Consider the following 20632-nt stretch of genomic DNA (forward strand, 5'->3'; position numbering starts at 1 on the left):
CCTGGGTTGTAGACCATCTGGTCCAGATGATCAGATGTTTTATCTACCTTTAGACCTTGAGCTTTCCCAAAAACACTCTCTCTAGAAATAGCAACTTCACTCTCTTCTGCCCCCTGACCCTCTCGAACATCCAGCATATTGCTTGTGTCTTCTACGACTGATGCAAAATTCTTATTCAGTTCATCTGCCAATTCCTTGTCCACCATTACTACCTCTTCAACATCATTTTCCAATGATCCGATATCTAGTCTTTCCTTTTTTTCTCTCTTTATATATCTGAAGGAACTTTTTGTATCCTCTTTAATATTATTGGCTAGCTTACCTTTGTATTCCAACTTTCCCCTCTTTTTGATGTTTTTTTAGTTGCCTTCTGTTGGTTTTTAAAAGCTTCCCAGTTCTCTAACTTCCCACTAATTATTGCTCTCTTTAGCTTTTATGTTGGTTTTGACTTCACTTGTTAAGGCATGGTTGCATCATCCTGCTTTTAGAACACTTCTTCTTCTTTGGGATATATCTATGTTGCACCTTCCAATTTGCTCCCAGATATCCCAGCCATTGCTGCTCTGCCGTCATCCCTGCTAGTGTACCCTTCCAATCAACTTTGTGCAGCTCTTCTCTCATGCCTCTGTAATTCCCTTTATTTCACTGTAATATTGATACATCTGACTTTATCTTCTGCCTCTCGAATTGTTTGGTGAAGTATATTGTATTATGATCACTGCCTCATAAGTGCTCCTTTACCTGAAGCTCTCTTATCGGTTCTGGTTCATTGCACAACACCCGATCTAGAATAGCTGATCCCCTAGTGGACTCAACTACCAAGCTGCTCTAAAAGGCCATCTTGTGGGCATTCTACAGGTTTCTCCTCTTGGGATCCAGTGTCAACCTAGTTTTTCCAAACTGCGTATTGAAATCCCCCATGACTATCGTAACATTGTCCTTTTGACATGCCCTTTCTATCTCCTGTGTAATTTGTAGTCCACAGCTTTGCTACTGTTCAGAGGTCTGTATATGACTCCTATCAAGGCCTTTTTACTTTTGCAGTTTCTTAGCTCTACCCACAACAATTCTTCCGATCTTATGTCACCTCTTTTTAAGGATTTGATTTCATTTTTTACCAACCTATCCACCCCACCCCCTCTGCCTACCTCCCTGTCCTTTTGATACAATGAGTATCCTTGATTGTCTTGCTCCCAGCTATAATCTTCCCTCAGCCCTGACTCAGTGATGATGACAAAGTCCTGCCTGCCAGCCTCTATCTGTGCTACATTTTCATCTTCCTTATTCTGTATACTGCGTGCTTTCAAACATAACACCTTCAGTCCTGCATTCATCACCCGTTTCAATTTTGTCTCCCGTTCTCATTGCAACTCACCCTGCTGACTGCAGTTTTGCCTTATCATCAGCCTGCCCTTCCTCATGGTCTTATTACACACTGCATCTACTTGTATACCAACTGCCCCCTCCTCAGCCCAATCACACTCCCAGATTAGTTTAAACCCTCCCAAACAGCTCTGACAAATCTGCCGACAAGGATATTGGTCCCTCTTGGGTTCAGGTGTAACCCGCCCCTTTTCTACAAGTCATAATTTCCCAGAAGAGATCCCAATGCTCCAGAAATCTGAACCCCTGAACCCTGCACCAGTTCCTCAGTCATGCATTTACCCACCAAATGCTCCTATTCTTAGTCTCACTGGTGCATGTCACAGACAGCATCCAGAGATTACTACCCTGGCAGTCCTGCTTTTCATCTTTCTACCAACCTCCCTAAAATCTGTCTTCTGGTCCAATGCTCAGGCAATTGCTTCAATTCATCCTCATACACTGAAAAGTACTCCCCTTCCTTTTGATTCCGCTTATGAAACCTAAAGTGTTCTGCAATCAACAATGTTTTTGGTTCTAAATGTTCCTGCATTACTTTCATGATATCAGTAATGCTTATTTCTGCTAGTTTGGTTGGAGCAGTCAAACTTCGAAGCAAATTGCATACCTTTCCACCAAATGAACTCAGCAAAACTGGCACTCGTTTCGCATTTGCTTCAAGATACTGCTCGTTTCGCTCAGATCATATTAGCTAGTTATCCATTGTGAAATCGAGTACGTCTATCTGTAACCAGCTGATTCTGCTCTTTTACTTATTTATTATTATTATCACCATTTATTCACTATTTAAGAACCTGTGAATTTCATCTGTTTTCTGTTTTTATTTTAATTTACACATCTCACTGTGCTTCAACAGGTAGGTGGTCGCCTTGCCTTCACTGAAAATTTCCTCATTGCCACTATTATGTTTTGTTCCTCCAAAATGTAAAACTAATTGAAAGAAAAACACAAGACAGATGTTCACTCTTAGTTTTTTTAGTTTTAATGAGATGTGCGTGTATGACTTGATGGCATAATGATGTATGCTGTTCACTTACTTTGTCATAAGTATAACCCGTAGTGAATATTAGATAAACAACAAAGAATGCTTAATGAAACAATGTATTTACAATATTACTCAAATATTACTGAAATATTAAAAACACAACAAACAGCACCAAGACTGTTTAGAGATTAGCTTTATTTGTCACATGTATATCGAAGCATACAGTGAAGTGCATTTGTTTTTGTATCAAATTAAATCAATGAGGCTTCTGCTGCTCATCCCTTAAGTATCACCATGCTTCTGGCACTGTCATAGCATGCCCACAACTCTCTAACCCTAACTACATGTCTGGTATGTGGGAGGAAACCGAAAATCAAGGAGGAAACCCGTGCAGTCATGGAGGGAAATGTATAAACTCCTCATAGACAGTGGCTGGAATCAAACTCCGATCTTGCAGCTGGCACTGTAAAGTGATGTGTGCTAACCGCTACACCACTGTGCAGAGTAATTGACTACTTCATTAATCTGTTACTCTCGTAAATTATACCTTCTGGCCTGTGAACACCAAAGAAATATGAACATATTAATATTTTAAAGCCTTTTTAATAGGGTTGGTATATACTTATGTACTGAAAAAGAAAATTCTTTCTATATCAATAGTGTATAATAGATAACTATATTGGATAGATAGATAGATAGATAGATAGATATACTTTATTAATCCCGAGGGAAATTTGGATTTCATTACAGCCGCACCAACCAAGAATAGAGCATAAATATAGCAATACAAAAACCACCAACAATCAAACAACAAAATGCAAACTATGCCAGATGGAAAATAAGTCCAGGACCAGTCTATTGGCTCAGGGTGTCTGACCCTCCACGGGAGGGGCTGCACGTTCGATGGCCACAGGCAAGAACGACCTCCCGTGCCGCCAAGTGTTGTATCATGGTGGAATGTGGCCGAAGTCCAACAGTAAAAAGTTCAATATCCAGTCTGCAAACACGTTCTTCGATCGTAATATGCCCCGGATTGCACCATCCGTTGTTAACCAGATCAGTAAGCACCCAACTCCTTTACGTTTACTGCTCTCAGTGCACTTCCGGTCAGCCGGAACTGTATTACCCACCGAACTCCTCTTCTCCAAAAGTCTCTGTTGTCTCGACCCGGTCCTCTTTCCTTATTTTATATTTTCCACTATACCTCTATGGAAATCTGACCTGCTAGGCATTTTAATAATTGTTGATCATTATCAGCTACTGGTACATATTTTCACTGGAATTGTTAGCCTGTTAGAAGAACTTGACAAAAAAGCAAAATGAAACACATATATTTGAAGCTGAGATAATATCAAAAATACAGGAAATAGGCACCAGATCAATAGAGAGAGGAAATTAAGTTTAACTTCCCATCAGATTCATAAAAGGTTAACATAGGTTGCACAGAAAGGCAAGGGGTGTGACTGATAGACTGAATGATGCAAATGGTGATGATTCTCACTGTATGAGTCTTATTGGTTGTATTGTGTATTTAATATTTATGTAATATTTGAGTTATCTTGTATGTAAATATATATATATCATTCTTCTTTGTTTAAATAATTCACTGTGGGTTATATGTATAAATACATGAATTGGATACTATGTTATGCTAACATGGTGATACATCCGGGCCTCACTTAAAGTAAACTCAAAGTTAGACCCATATTTTTGGACTCCCGTGTCTTTATTTGAGTTAGTTTAATGGTTTGAAGTTACAAACCATAACAGGTTGGAACTGAGATAATGAGGGCAGGGAAAGAGAGAAAATGCTGCTGGAACCGTTTTATATCAAACACTGTAGGTACTGAAATAATCAAAATAAAAAATTTCTAGAAGTTCACAAAGTCCAAGATTTGTAGACTAACTGAGCCTTCCAAAGCCTGGTTGGTTCTGATAGGAACTTAAAAGGAATTCAGTGTTGAGTCCTGAGGGTTATAGCATTCTGAATTAGGAGATGAGAAACTATTCCTTGGGGTTACAGAGGACTTCTGAGGAATAGTGTATGAAGCCAAAAACAGATAGGTCAGAGTGGGAATGGAATGGAAAATTATATTGTCAGGTGACTGGACATTCAAGGTTATTTCTGCAGATTGAACTGGGAGTTCTGCAAATGAGAAAAAAATAGCCCGTAGCAACAAGGGAATGGTGTTTAGAATCATGGAGCCTTTGTTGTTTGAGACAGTTATATCTGAATGTACAGGTAATGGAAAAAACTGAACATTACCGCTAATGTAAAACTACAAGCTTCTGCATTTTTTTGTATCAATTCTTTCAATTTAATATCTGAGAATGTATACAGTATGCAACCTGAAATTCTTACTCTTCACAGACTTCCACGAAACAAGAAACCGCAAAGAATGAATAGTAGAAACATCAGAAACCCAAAGCTCCCCCTCCCTCCTCCCATGCACAGGCATCACCTGAAGCATCGACCTTCCCCCACGCAGATTTCGACACTCGGGAACTTGAAACTGCTCACACTCTCCACTTCCGATCCCTCTATGAGGATTGGTGTGTGTTCCTTCGTCTTATCCTTCCTGAAGTCCACAATCATCTCTTTCGTCTTACTGACGATGAGTGCCAGGTTGTTGCTGCGACACCACTCCGCTAGTTGGCACATCTCACTCCTGTACGCCCTCTCGTCGCCACCTGGGATTCTACCAACAATGGTTGTATCGTCAGCAAATTTATAGATGGCATTGGAGCTATGCCTAGCCACACAGTCATGGGTATAGAGAGAGTAGAACAGTGGGCTAAGCACACACCCCTGAGGTGTACCAGTGTTGAACCAGTGATAACTAAAATACAGACAGATAAATGATGGAGGCAAAACAAGGTGATTGTGGGAATTGAATATGAGGATATGATATCACAGCTAATGAGTTTTCCATTGGGCCATAAGAGACCAATATGGAAGAGATTCACATCTGGAGTTTTGGGCTAGTATTTGTGGAAACTTGGTAAAGAGAATGGTTGAGAAACTGGACACAAATATCAAAGTCATGGATTAACATCGATCTGTGGTGACGGAGAGATGACAGAAACAGATAATAATTCGTGTGGGGAATAAAACAGTCATGGCAATGTGAGGGTTAACATATGAGGAACGTTCATCCGCTCTTGGACTGTATTCCTTGGAGCTTAGAAGAATGAGGGGGGACCTCATAGAAACATTTCGAATGTTGAAAGGGATGGACAGAGTGGGTGTGGCAAAGTTGTTTCCCATGATGGGGGAGTCTAGTAGGAGAGGGCATGACTTAAGGATTGAAGGGCACCCATTCAGAACAGAGATGTGAAGAAATTTTTTTAGCCAAAGGGTGGTATATCTGTGGAATTTGTTGCCACGGGCGGCAGTGGAGGCCAAGTCATTGGGTGTATTTAAGGCAGAGATTGATAGGTATCTGAGTAGCCAGGGCATCAAAGGTTATGGTGAGAAGGTGGGGGAATGGGACTAAATGGGAGACTAAACGGATCGGCTCATGATAAAATGGCGGAGCAGACTCGATTGGCCGAATGGTCGACTTCTGCTCCTTTGTCTTATGGTCTTATATACTGAACGATACAATATAGAAAGAACAGGAAGCAAAAAAAAAATCAACTGTTGGAGGAACTCAGGTGGTATCTGAGGAAGAAAAGGCATGGTTGATGCTTAGGGTCAGCATCTCAACCTGATGCATTGACAATCTCTTTGCCTCCTCAGGTGCTGTCAACCAGCTGAGTTTATTCGATTTGATTTATTTTATTTGGAGGCCCAATGAGCCCATGCCGCACAATTACGCCCATGCGACCAGTTGACTAACTCAGACGTATGTCTTCGGACTGTGGGAGGAAGCTGGACCATGCAGAGGAAACCCGCACGGTCACAGGGAAAACACAGAGACTCCTTAAAGACAGCGGCGGAATTAAACGTGGGGGTCACTCCAGATTACAGCATCTGCATTTGCTTGAAAATAGCTAGTCAGGACTCAATATTAGTTCAAACATTTTACATGTTTCTATTCTAAGACATTGGACATAAAAGTTATGAACAGTTCAAAAAAAACCCAGAGGTATTCTTAAAGAGAGAAGGGATTTTTGGACTGTTTGGTGTAGTAATTTGTGACATTCTGACATATATTGCATGCAAGACACAGATCTGTTGGGCTCTTGCCTCCTTATAAAAATGTTTTTTAGTGTATTTTTTGTTAGATTATCATTATTTCTTTTTCTTATTTAGAAATACGTCAGCTATCAAATGTCAAGACTATGACAGGAAGGAACCTTTACATTAAAGAGCTACCAAATATCAGCTTGCCAGTTTGGAATGTATACAGAGCAAGCATTTTGAGACATTTCCTTCGTGCCTAGCTTACGAATGTTGAGACCCAATCCTGAGATAAGTTACCTCGGTTCAAGCCAGTCTTCAAACCTATTTTACTATGAGTTCACTAAAAGTCAGAGAGAGAATCCTGCATTAAATCTGAATTAAAGGCTGCAAAATAGAAAGAAATATTGAGTAGTCTCGTGACATCTGTTGCATCCATACCGTGTGCGACACCGTAGCGTAATGGTTGGCGTAATGCTATTACAGCACCGGCAACTGAAAATTGGGGCAGGGTTCTTGTCTGTAAGGAGTTTGTACTTTCTCCACCTGTCTGCATGGGTTTCCTCTGGGTGCTCTGGTTTCCTCCCACACTCCAAAAAGATGTAGGGGTTAGGATTAGTAAATTGTAGGCGTGAAATGTTTTCACCGGAATCATGTGACACTTGCAGGCTGCCCCCAGCACATCTTCAGGCTGTGTTGGTCGTTGGTGTCAATGACGCATTTCACTGTATGACAAACAAATTATTTGATCTTATTTCAACTTCTGTTGTGATTATTGACAACACGTACCTTTCTGTAGGTTCTAAGGTTGTTATAGCTGGCGAGAGTAGTGGAGATGAGCTCCCACTGCTTATTAAATGTTCCCAATGGTGTGCGTCTCAAATAGCCTCCGACAACCAAGTCCAGTTCCTGGCCTTCATGTGTGGCTTAGCTACTAAGCCCGGCAGAACTGTTTCTACTAACAGGCAGGGGTGGGTTACTAGTGCCTTAAAACCAGTCACTTTGGTAAGGTGGGGCTCATCGTGGCTGGCAACTCATCTAGGAGAAGGAAAACTCTGATCTCAAACCTCCACTGCCCTGCACATACACCCACTCATGGGGAAGGCTTCAGGAGTAAACCCTGAGGAAAAATCTGGAACTGGAGTCCCTAAGGCAGTCCAATGTTGAGCTCAACGCTGATTGGCAACTCCTGCGATCAATCTCTGCCGTTCCTTTGGATTCACTGCATGGAGAGGTGGAGCCTGCTGCATGGGTAACAGCTTGCTCTCCATATCATATTGCCCTGGCTCGCATATACAATGTAAACAGCTAGGAAGCAACATCTATGGTTGACCTTGACCAACGGAGGGCATCAAGAGATTTAACTAGATTTTCCTTCTATTCAATTCATTTGATTCCTGTTTTCACACCGACAGCCTCAGTCAATTGCCTGGACTTTGAAGATTTATGTCAACTTGAAATGTGCAATTAACTTGTTTATAGGCTCCCTGTCCTCAGGGTTGCTTAATTGTCCTTTATTATTCACTGAAAAATAATTAATAGTTTACTTTATGTCTCATGTTTAATCCAATATTTATTCTATGTCTGAGCTATGTGCAGTTGTCTGCTGTAGCTTTCAATGGAAAAAATATTATCTTCGAATAAACGGAACATTTAAATTTATACAAGCACTAAAGTTAAACAGTCAGAAATATTTCTATTTCATGTGTAAATTTTAATGAGTAGATAAAGGCCCAAAAATCACAGTCCTACAAACACTGGTAGCATTCGCAAACACCACTCATTTTGTTACAATGCAATTTAGAAGACATTAGGTAATTTTCACAGTCTGATTAAAATTACAGGCTGGCTTGTTGTGTTTTTTTAAAAATTAAATTTACCATCAAAGATCAGAGAAGCTGTGGGGGAACATATTAAATAATCTAACGTTCCATGGTGTGTCTCTTCTAAATTTTATAATTAAAAATGACAGAAAGTCCTTCAAATCTATGTGTTATATTGTTCTATTGTTATTGATCTCTTAGGCAGCCAGAAAGGTAACTTTATGTTATTTGATCGCAGCATTTTAAAATCAGATATTATACAATACAATATTGACATACCCCCACAAGCTAAAGTAGCTATTTTACTACAATTTTTCTTGTTTTTGAAATTACCTCCTATCCTGAAGAAGTTGCCACTTGCTGCAATAGGAGATCAATTAATCATTTATAGTTTGATGATGGCACGGCAGATAAATTATTGGGCTTGTAATCCTGAGTTCTGAGTTCAAATCTCACTCTGGCAGCTATTAACTTTAAATTCTGTCAGATCCTGAAGCAACAAAAAAAAATGCCCTTGATCTTCATGACCCTGACTGCAAAATCTACAGGATTGTTGTAAAAACTCAATTTGTTCACTAACGTCATTTCCAGGCAGGAAATCTGCCAAATGTATCTGATCTGGCCTGTAGGTAGCTCCAGGCACACACCATATGATTGAGTCTGACATAGTCAGACAAGCTTTCAAACGAAGGGCAAATAGATTGGACAATAGATGCTGAGTTTAAACACAAAATGATCTGCAGATGTTGGGATCAAAGCAACACTCACAACACGCTGGAGGAACTCAGCAGGTCGGGCAGCATCCGTGGAAACGATGAGTCGACGTTTTGGGCCGGAACCCTTCATCAGGACTGAAGAGGGAAGGGGCGGAGGCCCTATAAAGACCGTGGGGGAGTGTTGGAAGGAGAAGGCTTGTAGGTTCAGTTGAAAAACTAGTAATTTGAAAGACAAAGTGGTGGGGGAGGGGAAGCAGGGAGGTGATAGGCAGGAAAACAATGGGTAGTAGAAGGAGGCGGAACCATGAGGGAGGTGATAGGCGGCTGGGGGAGGGGGTAGAGTGAAATAGGGATAGAGGAAGGGAGGGGGAGGGAATTACCGGAAGGTGGAGAATTCTATGTTCATACCAAGGGGCTGGAGACTACCTAGACGGTATATGAGGTGTTGCTCCTCCAACCTGAGTTTAGCCTCATCATGGCAGTAGAGGAGGCCATGTATGGACATATCTGAACGGGAGTGGGAAGCAGAGTTGAAGTGGGTGGCTACTGGGAGATCCTGTCTGTTGTGGCGGACGGAGCGGAGGTGCTCGACGAAGCGGTCCCCCAATCTGCGTCAGGTTTCACCGATGTAGAGGAGGCCGCACTGTGAGCACCGGATGCAATAGGTGACCCCAACAGACTCACAGGTGAAGATGCTGAGCTTGCCTGAGATGCCCAGACTCTAAAAAGCAATAAATATAAAAAAAATTTCTTTAGTGTAGGCAACATTCCTAATGTTCAAAGTTCAAAGTAAACTTACTAACAAGTACATGTATGGCACCATATACAACCCTGAGGTTCTTTTTCTTGCAGGCATACTCAATAAATCCGTATTAGAATAATAACCATAACAGAATCAATGAAAATCCCACCAACTTGGGTGATCAACCAGAGTGCAAAAGACAATGAACTGTGCAAATACAATATTAAATAATAACAATAATAAATTAATAAGCAATAAATGTCAAGAACATAAGATGAAGAGTCCTTGAAAGTGAGTCCATAGGTTGAAGGAACATTTCAGTGATGGGGGAGTGAGTGAAATTGAGTGACGTTATCCCCTTTGGTTCAAGAGCCTGACAGTTGAGGGGTAATAACTGTTCCTGAACTTGGAGGTGTGATTCCTGAGGCTCCTTGTACCTTCTACTTGATGGGAGCAGTAAGAAGAGAACATTTTCTGGGTGGTGGGGGTCCTGACGATGGATGCTGCTTTCCTGGGACAACGTTTTGTATAGATGTTCTCAGTGGTGGGGTAAGCCTTACACACGATGGACTGGGCTGTATCCATTAGCTTTTGTAGGATTTTCCATTCAAGGGCATTGATGTTTCCATACCAGGCTGTGATGCAGCCAGTCAATATACTGTCCACCACACATTTATAGAAGTTTGTCAAAGTGTTAGATATCATGCCAAATCTTTGCAGACTCCTAAGGAAGTAGAGTTGCTAATTCATAATTGCACTTACGTGCTGGGTCCAGGACAAATTCTCTGACTAATAATACTGAGGAATTTAAAGTTGCTGATCCTCCCCACCTCTGATTCTCCGATGAGGTCTGGCCCATGGCCCTCTGGTTTCCTCCTCTGGAAGTCAATAATCAGCTCCTCGGTCCTGCTAACACTGAGTAGATAATGTTGAAACATTACACAAGGTCTACTGTGTGGATGTATAGAATGGTTATCTGTTTTAGCATTTTCCTTTTCATGGTCTGGATCTACTTTAAGCATGGTGGAAATGGTGATCATGGGACCACTCTCTGAGCCATTATGTAAATGAAATAAATCATGCCCCATTTACTATCCAGGAATATTATCCAGGAGTGAGGATATTGGTAAGAGACTCAAACAATCAGTGGCCTGTGCCCACCTCTGGTGACAAAGGATGTAATGTTTGACAAACCCAAGAAGTGCAATAATTTGTAAAGAGCCTTCCAAAATGTATTACTACTGATTTTTCATTTGTTGACCAGTGACCTTTCCCAATCTCTTGTCAGGGCTATTGCGTCGTACATTTATAGTCAATTGCTGAGCTTAGTATGGAGAGGAGACAAGAATTCAAGAGCAAGCAGCAATTGCAGGAGTAAGCCAAAAGGCCCTTCAAACCTGCCCCATCATTTAATATTGTCACGTGGTGGGTTAGTTTACTTGTTGATCGAAAGCTGCCTCTACTGTGCCAGTCATTGACTGGGCTGTTTGAAGGATGCAGCAGTTCTTTCTCATTGGTTGCCTTGTGTGCTATGGTGCCATCATCCGGTTACAGGCAGCTTGAGGGGTATAAGAATAGCACGTGCAGGAGGCTCGGCCTCTTTCTTCCACCTTCACAGCCTGCATCAGGCTGAAGTTACAACCAGTGCTATTGGGAAAAGGGCTGCAGATACAGGAGGGCCCATGTGCACTCCTAGCTAAGCATCAGTTTGTTGAATGTTTAGTTTTGTAATCATGTAACTTGGGGGGACTTAATGAGATGCCTGTTGAGTTTGAAGTGTTACTAAATGCTTAGAGTCCATAACTTTTGTAATTTAGGATGGCTTAGATGTTTGAATGAATGTTTTACTGTTTATAAATAAATGGTCCCTTTTATTTGAGATTTCGTCACTAGGGAGTGACCTCTGCATAATTTTATCAGGGATGCTTATTAATGTTTTAGATATATTCTTGGCATAATATTCTTATGCATATATTTTTGGATATATTCCTAGCATAATTGGCAATTAAGCATTAGTGGCAATTCGTCCCATTGACACTTACAACCCACGAACTCTGTTAGGGTGTATTCTAGAGTTATGGTATACAGAAAATATTTTCTTCAACAGCAACCAAACTTCAGACATGAATGTGGATTGTAGATTGAATTTAAAATGCAGCTCTGAACAATGGTGTTCTTAGAGTTCAGACTGGGGTCAATTGCAAACCAGGAAATGCTCCAATATTGTCAGGTATATTCTGGAGTTTGGTAAATAGCAAATATTAATTACAACAGCAGCCAATCTTCAAAGCTGAATATGAAATTTAGATTGAATTTAAAATACAGCTCCGAACAATGGTGTTCTTGAAGCTGCAGACTGGGGTTCATTGCAAGCAAAGAAGCACGCCATTTGACCTGAGATGCCTGCATATGCATGAATGCAGCCCAGAGTCAGTGGGGGCTAACATTTATTTTGGTGTGAATATGGAATTGTTTTAAAATTATTTGTAATTCAAAGGAAGCATTATAGATATGTTGTACCTATAGAATTGTCCAGCTGTTACTTTTGATCTTTGTCATGTGATGTTGGGTCAGGCAGGCCCAATATTCTTCCAAGAGCGACTCAAGTTTGTTTGCTGCTTGTTTGGCTGACTAAAGACTTCTCTATCCACCACACAAGGAAATCTGGAGTTGCTGGAAATCCAAAGCGACATAGACAAAATGCTGGAGGAACTCAGCACGTCAGGGAGCATCTGTGGAAAAAAAGTAAACAGTCAACATTTCAAGTCAAGATCCTTCATCAGAACTGGAAAGGAAGTGTGGAGGGAGTCAGACTACTATATCAACCAGCTTCAGTGACTCTCTGGTGACTTTGTTCACAGTCAAAACACTCCATACTCACTCTATCTGTGGCTCCATAGCAATGACGGTCTTCAGAGAAACATGAGAGTATTTTCTGTCAGCATTGGTGGTAAACACAATGATGGCCATGAGTTATGGTCCAACTTCTGGATGCATTGTGTTTTAAATATTACTAGCAGGGTGAGTACAGAAGTACGTGTGTGGCAATTGCCAGAACACTCAACTTATGTAATCCAAATCAGATAGTTTCTGATGTTTAGCTGAACTATTAAGCTCAAACAAAAAGCTCATACACACAAAGCTGCCAGAACCTACTGGAGTTCTTTGAGGATATAAGGATGCATGGAGCTGGGGGTAATGTAGTAGTATGGATAAGGGATTGGCTAATCAAGAGAAGGCAGAGAATTGGGATACATGGGTGTTTCTCTAGTCAGCGGTGTTGGATTGCTGTTTATTTTCTAATCCATGGTGTTCTTCCAGGAGTCAGAAATGATGCGTAAATTCTAAGATTTCAGTCTATTTTGAAGTCCAAACAGACATACAAATACTAAGCAAACTAAATAAAATGATGCTGAGGTAAATGAATGTTGAAGACAAAAGAATAAAGAATTAAAGATGGCACCTTTGAAAAATCCATCCCCTTTTATAACCCAGATAAGCAAAATTCCTTAGATAGGAATAAACTAGTCAATAGGCAACATAATTAAAACAAATATATCACATGGATAATGTGCTAATGCTTAACCAATGAAAAATGAGAATGGTGATGAACCCTGAGTTTAGCTGCTTTACGGCTTTCTGCCAGTGAGTGGGGGTGAACCACCACATACTGTGAAAAATACACAAGTTTGTGAAAGAGTACAGATCTTATAAAAAGTATTATTAAAAACAGTATTTTCCAACAGTGGTCAGTAATAAACGGAGTGCCATGGGGGTTAGTGCTGGGCCATTCTTGATGAAGGTTCCCGGCCCAGAATGTTGACTGTTTATTTCCCTCCGTAGATGCTGCCTGACTTAGTTCCTCCATCATTTTGTGAGTGGTGGTACTTGAATGCATTCACTCCAGCTCAAGAAATAAGCTTGTGTGTTCAGAGGCAAAGACATGTCCCAGTTATTTTTAATATCCTCGCAATCCTTTATTAAACCAGAGAATTATGCCCAATATCTCATTACAAACTTGTGCAGAGTTAGATGAGGTGGAATAAAGGAAAATAATATTCTAAGTCCAATGGCATTCATGAATTCCTTTAACCATTAAGTCATTGCTAATTCCAATGCAACAATAAAACAACTTGGAAATTATTAGACAAATTTTGAAAAATGGTCTCGAGAAAACCCAAACAATTGGTATGGGGAATTGTTTGCATTCCATCCTCCAGTTCACCTCATTCCCCAGAGTCCTTGCCATTCTATTAAAATGAAGCTCATTTTAATCCATCACAAAACGCTGACTGATTCCATGCTGACAGCATATTAGTTCCAGTCCTCAAGTGATGCTCATTTGCATGTCATTTTGAATCTGTTGCAGCTATTAAGCATGGAGCTGGACGACAACGACAGTTCACACAAATCAAAGATGGGTGCTAGCTCGAAAAGGTTGGTGCAACACTTTCCAGGTGGAGTCGTAGCGATATAGAGCAGAGAAACGGGACCTTCGGTTCAGAGGTGGAGAGGGTCACCAACTTTAAATTCCTCAGTGTTACCATTTCAGAGGACCAGTCCTCGTCCAGGCAGGTAAGTACAATTACGAAGAAAGCACTGAAGTGTCTCTACTTCCTTAGGAGTCTGCAAAGGCTTGGCTTGACGTCTAAAACTTTGACAAACTTCTATAGATCCGTGGTGGAGAGTATATAGACTGGCTACATCACGGCCTGGTCTGGAAATACCAATGCTCTTGGATGGAAAATCCAACAAAGGGTAGTGGATATGTCCCAGTGCATCATGGGTAAAGTCTTCCCCACAATTGAGTGCACCTACATGGAGCGTTGATGCAGGAAAGCAGCATCCATTATCCAGGATCTCCACCACCCAGGTGCTGCAATCAGGAGGAAGGTGCAGGAGCCTCAGGACTCGCACCATCAGGTTCAGGAACAGTTACCCCAGCATTCAGGACACCTTCAAAAGGTGATAACCTCAAAAATGCGGTATACACCATTAAGGGCCCTCATCACCCCCACTTTTCACTGCTGCCATCGGGGGAAGTACAGGAGCCTGAAGGCACACACTCAACGGTTTAGGAATGACTTCTTCCCCGCCACCATCAGATTTCTGACTGGACAATGAACACTACCTCAGTTTTTTCCCTCTCTTTTTGCTCTGTTTATTTAATTTAATTTTCTCCTTTTTTACAAAGTATATATACTTAATATTGTAATTTATAGTTTTTATTATAATGTATTGCAATGTACTGGTGTCACAAAACAATAGATTTCACAATATATGCTAGTGATATTAAACCTGATTCTGATTTTGAATGGCTACGGGGCCTGGCAAAATTTACAATTCACTTTCAGTAAAACCTGAGGGCATTTGTCAATAGCCTCTGCTTGGGAAATGAAAACTCAGCCCCTGTATAGATCCTGAAATCACCATTTTGCTACTTATAGCAACATCGCCAGCTTGTAAGTTTGTTGGTTAAGGGTGATAACTTTTGCTGAATCAATTGTTGAGTGTTGGTAAGTACCAATGCAGCACATTCTCTATATCAATATTTTCTGCTCCTAACTTGGAATATATATAGTTTATCATAAAACAAATTTCTCCTAAATTCTTGAGGAATAGCACGGAGAGAAGTAGTGGTTTATCCAAACTAATGCTCAGTTTGTAGATCTTGAAAGAATTGTATCTAAGCAGGAGTACCTTTCTAGGTATGATGTATCTGTATATTCACTCTATGAAATTAGCAACAATGAAGGGAGTAGTTCATTGTTTTGTGGAGGAATCAATGCAAAGCTACGCCTTTAGAGCTGGAACTATAGTGTGTTCGAATTCATCCATTTAGCTGGCATGTCGTTTTGGTAAGATCTGCCATTCTTTCCTTAAAATGATTTTGAGTCTAACGCAAAGAAATTCAGATTTAACCTGCTGAATATATTCCTGCCGTGTGAAACACAGCCTTTATACTATGTAACCAAACAGCTGTAATTGTGGAAAAACCTCTCTACATCTTTGACCTTCCTGTGCTGCAGTTTAATACGCTAGCATAAATCAGGAATTGCTGATGCATTTCAGTGATAATACTTACTGGAAACCAATTGGACAGCGTACACATATATTTACAATACATGCAGAATTTAGACCATAAGACATAGGAGTAGAATTAGGCTACTCAGGTCTTTCAGTCTGCTTCATCATTCCATTATTATTATCCCTCTCAACCCAATTCTCCTGCCTTCTTCCCATTGCCTTTGACACTCTGATTTACCAAGAACCTATCATCCTCCATTTTAAATATACTCAATGACTTGACTTCCGTGGCTGTCTGTGGCAGTGAATTCCAGACTCACTGCCATCTGGCTAAAGAAATTTCTTCTCATCTCTGTTGTAAATGAATGTCCCTCTATTCTGAGGCTGCATCCTCTGGTCGTAGACTGATCCACGATAGGAAGCATCCTCTTTACCTCCACTCTGTCTGGGCCAGGAGCTCCCAACCGGGGGTATAGGCCTTTCAATATTCAATAGGTTTCCATGAGATCCCCTCCCAGTCTTATAAACTCCAATGAGTACAGGCCCAGAGGCATCAAGACATCAACCCTTTCATTCCCGGAATCATTCTTGTGAACCTCCCCTGGACTCTCTCTATGCCAGCGCATCCTTTTTTTGGATAAGGAGCCCAAAACTGCTCACAATACTCCAAATGCAGTCTGACCAATGTCTTATAAAGCATCAGCATCATGTCCTTGCTGTGATATTCTAGTCCTCTTGAAATGAGGGCTAACGTTGTATTTGTCTTTCTTGCCACTGACTCAACCTATAGGGAATCCTGTGCAAGGACTCCTAAATCTCCTTGCACTGCTGATTTTTCAATTTTCTCCCCATTTAGAAAATAGTCTACACTTTATTCCTTCCACAGAAGTGCATGACCATACACTTCAATACACTATATTCCTTCCGCTGCTTCTTTGTCCATTTTCCCAAGTACTTCTGCAGACTCCCTGCTTCCTCAACACTACCTGCCCCTCCACCTATCTCTGTATCATCTGCAAACTTGGCCTCAAAGCCATCAATTCCATCATCCAAAACGTTAACATATAAAGTGAAAAGAAGTGGTCCCAAACAGACCTCTGCAGAACACCACTAGTCACCAGCAACTGACTAGAAAGGCTCCTTTTACTCCCCTTCTTTGCCTCCTGCCAGCCAACTAATCCATGCTAGTATCTTTCCTGTAAAACCATGGGCTCTTAAGCAACTTCATGTGTGGCACATTGTCAAAGGCCTTCTGAAAATCCCAGTAAACAACGTGCACTGACATTCCTTTGTCCATCCTTTCTGTTATTTCCTCAAAGAATTCCAAAAGATTTGTCAGGCACGATTTACCCTTAAGGAAGCCATGCTGACTTTGGCCTACTGTATCATGTGTCTCCTCACCTTAATAATGCACTCTACCATCTTCCCAACCACTGAAGTTAGGCTAACTTGCCTATAATTTCCTTTCTTCGGCTTCCCTCCCTTCTTAAGAGTGGAGTGCCATTTGCAATTTTTTTGGTCCTCTGGAACCATTCCAGAGTCTGGTTAATCTGGTTCATGTGACTTATATACCTTCAGGCCTTTCAGCTTCCCAAGCACTTTCTCCTTAGTAATAGTAACTACACCCCCTTCTACTCCCTGATTCTCTTGATTTTCTAGCATACTGCTAGCATCTTCCACAGCAAAGACTGATGCAAAATTCTTAGTAAGTTTGTTGCCAAGTTTTGGACCCCTATTACTATCTCTCCTGTGTCATTTTCCAGTGTTCCAATATCTACTCTTGCCTCTTACTTACTCTTTATAAATCTGAAAAAAATGTTATCCTTTTTGATATTACTGGGTAGCTTACCTTCATTTTTCTTCTTTTGTCTCCTTATGGAATTTTTAGTTGGTTTCTGTTGTTTTTAAAAAGCTTCCCAATCCTCTACCTTCCCACTGATTTTTGCTATAATATATGCCCCCTTTTGCTTTTATGTTGTGTTTGACTCCTCTTTTCAGCCATAGTTATCTCATCCTCCCTTTAGAATACTTTTTCATCTTTGGGATGTATCGATGCTGTGCCTTCCAAATTTCCTCCAGGAACTCCGGCCATTTCTGTTCTGCCACCATTCCCCGCTAGTGTCCCTTTCCATCCAACTTTGGACAGCTCCTCTCTCATGCCTCTGTAATTCCCTTTACTTCACTGTAACGCTGATACTTCTGCCTCTATCTTCTTCCTCTCAATCTGTAGGGTGAATTCTATCATATAATGATCACTGTCTCCTTAGGGTTCCTTTACCTTAAGCTCCCTAATCAAGTCTGGTTCATTACGTAACACCCAATCCAGAATTGTCTTTCCCCAAGGGAACTCGACCACAAGCTGCTCTAAAAAGCCATCTCATAGGTATGCCACAAATTCCCTCTCTTGGGATCCAATCTAGATGAAGAATGGGCTTATGTCACTCAGTGTAAAATAACATTTACACTTAGGATGCACAATTTAAAAGTTCCACTTTGTAAATGCTTGGAGAAATCTGTGCATTCATTCATACATTCTAGGTGGCATGTGAGCAGCAGATATTAATGCTGCATGGTTTCAGTGACTGAACATCAATTCTGACTTTATGTGCTGACTGTGTGGGCTTTGCATGTGTCGGTTGAAAACCTCAATCACCTTAGCATCTTGACAATGAGTACAAACAACAGATCAAATGTGCATTACAGATATGCCCTATGTAGTTCTCTAATTCCAAATGCATATACCCATCATCTAGCAGGTATCCCCTCAAAGCAAGAATCCTAGCTAATTTCATCGTTTCAGAAAATTCTGCATGCCAGTTGCAGCATTACATAAGAACTAAAGAAATAAGATCAGGAGTCGGCCATCTGGCCCATTGAGCCTGCTCCACCATTCAATAAGATCCTGGCTGATCTGGCCACGGACTCATCTCCACCTACCTGCCTTTTCCCCATAACTCTTAATTCCCCTCCTATACAAAAATCTACCCAAACTTGTCTTAAATATATTTACTGAGGTAGCTTTCACTGCTTCATTGGGCAGAGGATTCCACAAATTCACCACTCTCTGGGAAAAGCAGTTCCTCCACATCTCCATCCTAAATCTACTTCCCCAAATCTTGAGGCTATGTCCCCTAGTTCTACTCTCACCTACCAGTGGAAACAACTTTCCTGCCTCTATCTTATCTACCTCTTTTATAATTTTATATGTCTCTATAAGATCTCCTCTCATGTTTCTGAATTCCAGCGACCACAGTCCCGGGCAACTCAACCTCTTCCGATTCTAACCTCCTCATCTCTGGAATCAACCTGGTGAACCTCCTTCACACCGCCTCCAAAGCCAGTTTATCCTTCCTCAAGTATGGAGACCAGAACTGCACACAGTACTCCAGGTGCGGCCTCGCCAGTACTCTGTACAGTTGCAGTATAACCTCCCTGCTCTTAAATTCAATCCCCCTAGCAATTAAGGCCAACATTCCATTTGCCTTCTTGATAGCCTGTTGCACCTGCTTCCAGTAAGCAATGCGAATTTTATTATTGAACACAACCGAGGATCAAAATTGATATATTCCTGGTACTACAAGTATCACTGGAGAGTGTATTAACTGCTGAACCATCGACGGGCCTCAATAAATCTTCTCTTCTAAAGCTGCTTTACCTTGCCTTGCTTGTAGCTCTGAGGTAATTTCTTATTTACTTGTTTTTGAATTATTGTCCTGTGCTACAGCAATGAAAATTCATGGCATGCAAGAAACTAATTTAAATCATGTCAGTTTAAACGATTTGGATTAGTCCTGGATTAAGGATGTCGGTAACAGCTGTTACTCTGCACCTCAGTATTGTTCTGATAGTTGGAGCTGATGAGTAATCTTACACAATTCCAAAAGCTCTTACACTCCAGGATTGTGAAATCAATTGTGAGTATACAGTTTGCACAGGTCTCAGGTTGCTGAACTCCAATGCTGAATTAGTTATAACTCATGAAAGTACTATCTTCAAAACCCTTGGAGGGTTGGAGTGAAGAGACAGAGGAGAAATCAATTAGATTTGTCACTCTTGATTATTCAAAGCACTGACACCCATGAATTTCATTGAGAAAATATTCCCACTGCAGGCTAGTAAAACTGATCAGGAGAGAGCAAAGTGCGGAGGCGCATTCAAAAGGATGTGGAGAATCCTAGTGGAAGAGAATGGATCTTGAATCGATTGGCAGAAATCTCGAAATAGACGAAGGCCAGGGGCATGGCTGACGAAGATAAGACAGAAGCTTAGATGCACAGGCATTATGGATTTTATCACTTGTCCAATGTGTTAATTAAACCATTTTGATATCAAGCTGGAAGTTGCCAGCTAATAAGCTAGGCTTTAAAGATCACCAGCGGGCAAAATAGCAGTTAAATTAAGTAGCCTTTTTCTCTCGAGTGCTATCGCATGCTGGGGTCCTCTGGGTCATTCATATAACTTGATTCAATTAATCTCTAGCAGACGCCATGCTTTTCGGTCATAAGCATGAGTAGATGATTAAGTCAGAGAGGTGAGTAGAGTAGAGGATGAGTAGAGGAATCTTTGTTATTAGCGACAGCTATACACTTGCTTGCTAATGCAACTATCTCATCAGCCAATCACGCGGCAGCAAACTCAATGCATAAAAGCATGCAGACATGGTCAAGAGGTTCAGTTGCTGTTCAGACCAAACATCAGAATGGGGAAGAAATGTGATCTTAGGGATTATGATCGTGCAATGATTGTTGGTGCCAGACAGGATAGTTGGAGTACCTCACAAAAAAACTGCTGATCCCCTGGGATTTTCACGCACAATGGCATCTAGATTTC

Source organism: Mobula birostris, chromosome 29 (assembly GCF_030028105.1).
Source record: "Mobula birostris isolate sMobBir1 chromosome 29, sMobBir1.hap1, whole genome shotgun sequence".
NCBI lineage: Eukaryota > Metazoa > Chordata > Chondrichthyes > Myliobatiformes > Myliobatidae > Mobula > Mobula birostris.